Source organism: Vombatus ursinus, unplaced genomic scaffold (genome assembly GCF_900497805.2).
Source record: "Vombatus ursinus unplaced genomic scaffold, bare-nosed wombat genome assembly UNPS02014804.1, whole genome shotgun sequence".
Lineage (NCBI taxonomy): Eukaryota > Metazoa > Chordata > Mammalia > Diprotodontia > Vombatidae > Vombatus > Vombatus ursinus.
In genome coordinates, this window is record NW_020954582.1 from 3677871 (window position 1) to 3684622 (window position 6752).

Consider the following 6752-nt stretch of genomic DNA (forward strand, 5'->3'; position numbering starts at 1 on the left):
AAAGGCAGCAGCTCTGAGGGGCGTGACCCCAGAGGAGGAAGGGGCCATGGGGGTAGCTGATTTGGAAGATGTTGGTAGGGGAGTTGGATATCCTAGAGGGGCAGAGAAGGACATAGCTGCTGTGGGAGAGGAAACAGTGACTGAGGAGGAAACTGAGGCACTGAATGAAACTGTGAAGGAAACCGCATCCCAGAGGGAGGTAGTGACACCCCTAGCTGTAGCTGACGCCAAGATGGTTTTTGAGCAATTGGAAGAAACCACAAATGGAGGAGAAAAGATAGAGGAACAGGAGTGTATCACCAAGGAAGGAGAAGGAGGGCAGGGAATGGAACCTGTTGACGGGGCGGTGTTTCACAGAGAAAGTGCCGAAAATGAGAGAAACCTGTCCCTAATGGAAGCAGCTTCTGAAGTCATAGAGAGGTCAGGGAAAGAAGGAATCCCAGGGATGGGGGAAGAAGTGGAAGGAGAAGACGGAGAAACCAGATATGGAGCCACAAGGGAGGTGACTTGCAGGGCAAAAGAAGAAAACAAAGTGGAAAAACAAGAGATGGGATTACCAGGGGAGGTCGGGAGGTCACCCAACGATAGAGAGGGAATGCCAGACGTCAAACTGGTGAGGAAGGAGTGGACACCTAAGGAGGGGACCGCAGCAAAGGAGCCATCGGTCACTGAAAGGGTGGAGACCCCAGGGGAAATGGGAGAAATAAGGGCTAAGGAGAGAGAAGAACCAGGAGTCCTAGTAAAGCCCCACGGGGCTGTCTTTGAAGAGCCAGGCAGTGGGGGACGGGTGTGTGAAGAAGAAGCTCCAGCACCAAGGACAGGGACAGGGACAGAGACAGGGACGTCTCTGGTGAAAGAAGCCCCCAAGAACAAAACGCAGCGTGGGAAAACCATTCTGGAAAAGCAAGCTGAGGGAGACATGGGGGACGCAGGAGGGAGGGCAGCAACAGCATTGAAGAGGGAGGCGTTGGCAGATGAGGCAGCAGCTGAGGGCAAAGCAGAAGAAAATAAAGCCTCCTCTCCTTCAGATGTTGCTGTGGGGGAGACTTGGCCCAGGCAGGACCAGCTTCTAAAGAAAACAGCAGCTGCAGGCAGAGTGGCAGTGGAGGAGGAGGGAAAGGGAGAAAGAGTCCCAGCCGTGGAGGAGGTGATAGGGAAAGCAGCCCCAGAGGCAGACCCAGCCACCAGGGAAGGGGTTCTCGAGACGAGTCTCATGATCCAGGCATCGAAATGGGAGAGAGATCAGGGAGGGGGCATAGTGAGAGAACACTGGATGAGGGAGAAGAGCCAGGCTGAGGAAGCAGGGGATGAGGAGAAATCCAGACCAGCATCGCCAGAGCCCGGGGGAGAAGTGCGACACCGAGAGGGAGGGCCCCAGAGCCAGAGTCCCCAGGCCTTAGAAACCATGACTGTGGAAAACGAGATGACTGAAATCGGAGAGAGGCAAGAAAGCGCAGCACAGAAGAAAGATGATGCCCTAGGAGCTGAAGTCCCGAGGCCCTAAGGTGAGTATACCCCAGAGCCCCGAATAGCAGCTCAGAGTGACAGGGACCCAGCTCATGCCTTCCTTGGCCTGCCCAACACACAGGCCTGCTCTGCTGAGTAGACTGTGTCCAACCCCAATGCAATTCAGTGGATTCAGCAGTAAGCGTGCATGAAACTCCTTCTACGCAAGGGGCTAGGAAGGCAATTAACAAACACGTATTTATTAAATACCTAATATATGTGAGGAATTGTACTAAGAGCTGAGGACCCAAAGACGAACGGAAACAGTCCTGCCCTGTAGAAAATAAAGATGGCAGTTCCTGACCTCAAGGAAGTTCCATTCTCCAGGGGATAAGGGATAGGGCATGTACACATATAAGCACAGCACAAGGTAGAGAGGGTGATGGCAGAAAAGGAGGGAACCAGACAAAGGGTTCTAGAAAAATAGAGGGGGGAGGGTTCACTGCCACTCAAGAAGGGAGGTGTGGTCAGGGAGCTGGAGAGGGCATGTAGCCAGGGTTTAGTCACAGCTGCTGACATCTGGTGGGAGAAACACTTCCTCCCTCTCTACTTTGCTTCTCAACTAAATGTGCCCCTGCCCAGGGTGCTAGACTTGATAGCTTCAGAGGGATGGCTTTGAGTGGGACAACTGTGTGGTTGGGGAATGGGGGATGAAGCAGGGTACTCCATGCCCTCACTGAGTATTGTATTTGTTTTCAGATTTTCTGATTTCTCCCTTCTGAATCAGGAGCACAGGTCCTCACTGTAAACAGCTCATACTACTTTCCCCTTAGCCAGGGGTACAAAGTCAGAATAAAAAGATTAATGTGGGGAAGGGGGGAAAAAGTGACCTTCTCCCCTTTACCCCCATAATTGGAGAAAAATGAGTTGAGTATTCCAGTATTCATTCTCTCTCTCTCTCTCTCTCTGTGTGTGTGTGTCTCTGTCTCTGTCTCTCTGACTCTGTGTCTCTCTCTCTCTCTCTCTGTCTCTCTCTCTCTCTCTGTCTCTCCTTTCCTCCCCTCCCCCTTCTCTTTCCTTCTCTCTTTCTTTCTTTTTTGAACAGGATGACATGAAATTTCATCCTGCTTATTTCTATTAAGTATTTTCTGTGCCTTCACCTTAGAATTTCAGTAAAGTTTGTATTTGTTAATAAATATGGAACAAACAGCAATCTCCAAAGTGTGTCCTACCTATGATGCATTCATCTGACACCCTCGCAGTGATGAGTGAGGGTTCTGCTTAGCTCTGCTGAATTATCCTGCTGGTAACATTGCCTGCTTTTTTCTTATTTTTCAGATGGCTTTAAATATGTCTTCTGGAAAAAGCAAGACTCAGAAGAGCAAGTCTCTAATCATTGTTCTATCCAGAGCTTTATAGCACTAAGTGTTTTTTTCTCCCTCTGAGTATTACACACACACACACACACATGCACAAGCACGCACAGAGCTGTAGATTTGTGCGTGATCAAGATGCTGATCTATTCATTTTTGCTGATGCCTGACAAGACAACCTTTTCTGTTTAATCCAGAGGAACTACAGGACATGCAACTGAATGGACTTGCAAGAAGATAACTTAGAAGAAATGCTCTCTAATGGGGTCAGTCTGTAGATGTTTCCCATAACTGACATCCATCAATTTTCTAAGTGAAATCATATTTTAAAATTAGTCCCTTTTATCCTAAGACTATCCTATAGTTTTATGCAAAATCACCCTATAGTTTTATGAGTTTATGCAAATTTATTTTTTGTTTTAAATTACTTTTCATTTTTCTGAGTTACTTGCTTGGGGATTACCTAAGTCAAACTTGTGACTTGTGCTAATGACTTGGCTTCTTGGTCCATGAAAATCATGTCCAATAGTCTCCCATGTCTGTTCATCAAGCAAAGTCCAGAGCTGACCTATAGGATGCAATCCCTCGGAATTGTCCTGACAAGATGGATTTGGTGGATAAAATGTCTTTGATTATAGTCTAGAAAGATCCTTTCCTTCCGATAATGCCAAGTGCTTCCCTCTAAGTGGGAAGGGTTATGTTGAAATGCTTCCTGAGAGAGAGAGTATTTTTATTATCCTTCCTTCCCCAGACAGCCAGCTAAGCTCACAGCTTACAGCTTAAGGGTCCTCATTCCTGGGAAACCAACATTGAATCAAAGGAGTGTCTCTTTTAGTCTTAGTGAAGAGAACAGGATAACCCTGGGAGTCAAACTGGGAGAGCCCGGACCCAGGTGCATCAAGGCCCTGGTGAAGTCTGTGTTGATGCCACAAGGAATGGTCAGGAGAGATGGCTTGGCCCACTGTTCCCCACTTCTATGGGGGGTGTTATGCCAAGACTGCGTCAGGAAATAGCAGCATTAGATTTCTGAATCACCACTGGGAGCACTTCCCAGATAAGCATAGGTGTGCCTCCCTCTATGGAAAGGGGCTAATGAATCCCCTTGGGATTCCTCTGGCCACAGAGCACTGCCCTTGGGGGCCACTGGCCTGGGCCACCTTTTCCTCTTATAGAAGTGGTTTGGTAGGTTGGATAAAGCACTAGTTCTTAGAGCCTGAGTTCAAATCCCACTTCTGATGCCTATTCTCTATGTGACCGTGGGTGAGTGACTCTGTCCCCTAGTCTCAGTTTCCTCATGTGTAAAACAAGGGTGGGGGGTGGACAAAGTGGGCTTTGAGGTCCTTTCTGGATCTGTGAACCTCTGGGTAAAAAGGCTGATAAATTCTGTAGAGAAATGATCACAAATAAGTCTAGAAGGTGCTGAGCTCATTCCTCAGTAGAGGAAATCCCCTCACTGGGAGTTCCCAATGCCTGCAAAGTCATGTATCTGGTCCAACACCAAACCATCTTTCCCCCAGGTTCCATCCCCACCAAAGCCATTTGCTCCCCCAAAACAGGCAGAGAACCCCACCACTGCCTCAAACATGTGCTAGCTGGGCCTTCTGAGGCCCTGGGGACCAGGATTCTTATTTTGGTTGGCTCTTTGGTGCTTGGTAAAGGAGAATTCTCTAAGGAACATGATCTTTGATCATTCACTGCAGAAGAAGGATTTTGGGGGGGGCAAGGAGGATATGGTATTTGTGGTAAGGAAAATAGGTCAGAGGGGTGAGGTTGGGCCTTTGAGGGAGGGGTGGGATCTCCAGTAGGCTGGGATGATGGCATTCTAGGAGGGCTGGTGGTATTTTCCTCCCCTGCCTTGCCTTCTCCCCCAGCCCTAAGTTAATAACCATAATGAGCTGGCTTGGGAGATGGGAATGCTATGCTCTAATAGGCTTCTTCCACAGCCTGTAGGCAGGCACCAGGTGTCAGGGGGCATGATTTCATCCTCAAAGTATGACATGCCATGTCTTAATGAGCCCTCACATCAGGATTCTTTGGTCTTTGCTCTCTCTGTCTTCGCCCTTTGGAATGACAATGCTTTCACAGAATGTGGAAGAATGTGTAAGCTCCTCTCCTGCACTGAACAATGATTTCTGTATGACAGATGGAAAGGAAACAATGATTTATACAAAGGACTCACGGCATCAAAGTCCCCTGGGATGTTCCTATTCATGGCACACCTGGATGTCTCTGGAATTTCATGTTCTTGGGCTGGGTCTTCCATGTGGGCAATATGTCAGTGAAAGCATGAGTATCACCACCCATCTGCTCCTCTTCTTCAGTGTTCATCATTCTTAAAAGGACCAATAAATAAGATGCTGAAAGGGCGGGTTCATGGATGACCTGGCCTAGTTAAGGTGACTCCTCAATACTTGCCAGGGTGGAACATCTGCCAGTAGGAGAGATCACAACCCGTTTTCTCTTTCCGATGTTGTACCACTCTCATCCTTGCCCACCCCCCTAATTCCCTCCCTCCCTTCCTCCTTTAAGGGGCCACTGGACAGGCTGGAGACTTCCTTTTAGATCCATTGATCAAGCAGCAAGAAATAAACATTTATTGTGTCCACTGTGTGCCCATCAATGAATAAGCTTTTGTTTATCACTTACTATGTACTAGATATTGGGCTAAGCACTGAGAATACAAAGAAAGGCAAAAATCATGTCTGCTTTCTAAGTGTTTCTGTCCAAATGGGGGAGGGCGGGCTAACATGTAAATAACTAGACACATCTATATGAGGAGATGGAAGGTGACCTTCAGCAGAAGGCCCTACTAACAGATGGGAGAACCAGGCAAGGCCTCCTGCAGAAAGTGGCCTCAAAGCTAAATCTTATAGGAATCTGGTAACCCAGAAGGCAAAGATGAGGCAGGGGAACATTCTACGTGAAGGGGAAGGTCAGTGCAAAGACAAAGAGAAGAAGAGCGGAGTGTTATTTATGAAAAATGGCAGGTAGACCAGTATGGCTGCATGCTAGAGTTGGGAAGTGGATGGGGATGATGGGGAACAGGAAGGGGCCAGGCTGCAAAGAGCTGCCAAGGCTAAACAAAGGACACGAGACTGGATCCTGGAGGCTAGAGGGAGCTGTTACCATTTACTGAGTGTGTGTGTGTATATGTATGTGTGTATATGTTTGTATGTGTGTGCATGTGTATATGTTTGGATCTATGTGTAGATATATATGAATTTATGCATCTGGGAGGCTGTGTGTGTCTATGCATGTGTGTCCACATGTATTTATAGATGTATATGTGTATGTGCAAGTGTGTGCATGTGTTTGGGAACATGATATCGGTTGCATCAAGCCTTGGAACATTGCAAGACTCCTGGAAGAGATCACTAACCATTCCAAAGAGTCTTTGTCCTAGGAATTGAAATGGATGAAATGAAGTGGATGAAAATACCTATTGTTCAGATCATGACATTCAGTTAGAAGGTCAAAATATAGCTCTCATCTCCTAGATAGAGCTCTGTCTCATACACACACACACACATATAGATGGATAGATAGATAGATAGATAGATATACATGCTGATAGATGAGTTTTATAGTTTTATTAACGTGTATATATCTATATCAACTGTCTCAGTGTGTATGTGTACACACACATATAGCTATCATCTATTACCTATCTAAGACCATAAAGTGAACAAGTTGGTCCTAGAATTAATTATGCAGGAGGAGGAGAGTAGATCGGGTTATCTTTGGCAAACTGCATTCAGTGGAGAGGCACATGGTGGATGTAAACACCAATAGTTAATCAATAAACAAAGAAAGAACCACAAAGAAGGACAAGGGTAAAGGTATTGTTTTGAAATGCATATTGAAGAAGATGAACTAGTTATGTGACAAGAATGAGAGATAACCATTCACTCTCCCATGTGTTCCCCTGATGTC

The 6752-nt window shown here is 46.8% G+C and overlaps 1 long non-coding RNA gene across 1 annotated transcript; it reads left to right on the plus strand.

Moving 5' to 3' along the window:
* Positions 1 to 1068: 1068 nt before the first annotated feature.
* Positions 1069 to 5518, plus strand: LOC114051621. Its single transcript, XR_003570177.1, has 2 exons — positions 1069 to 1505; positions 2785 to 5518. It is a non-coding gene; the product is annotated as an uncharacterized LOC114051621 (long non-coding RNA).
* The last annotated feature ends 1234 nt before the right edge of the window (positions 5519 to 6752 follow it).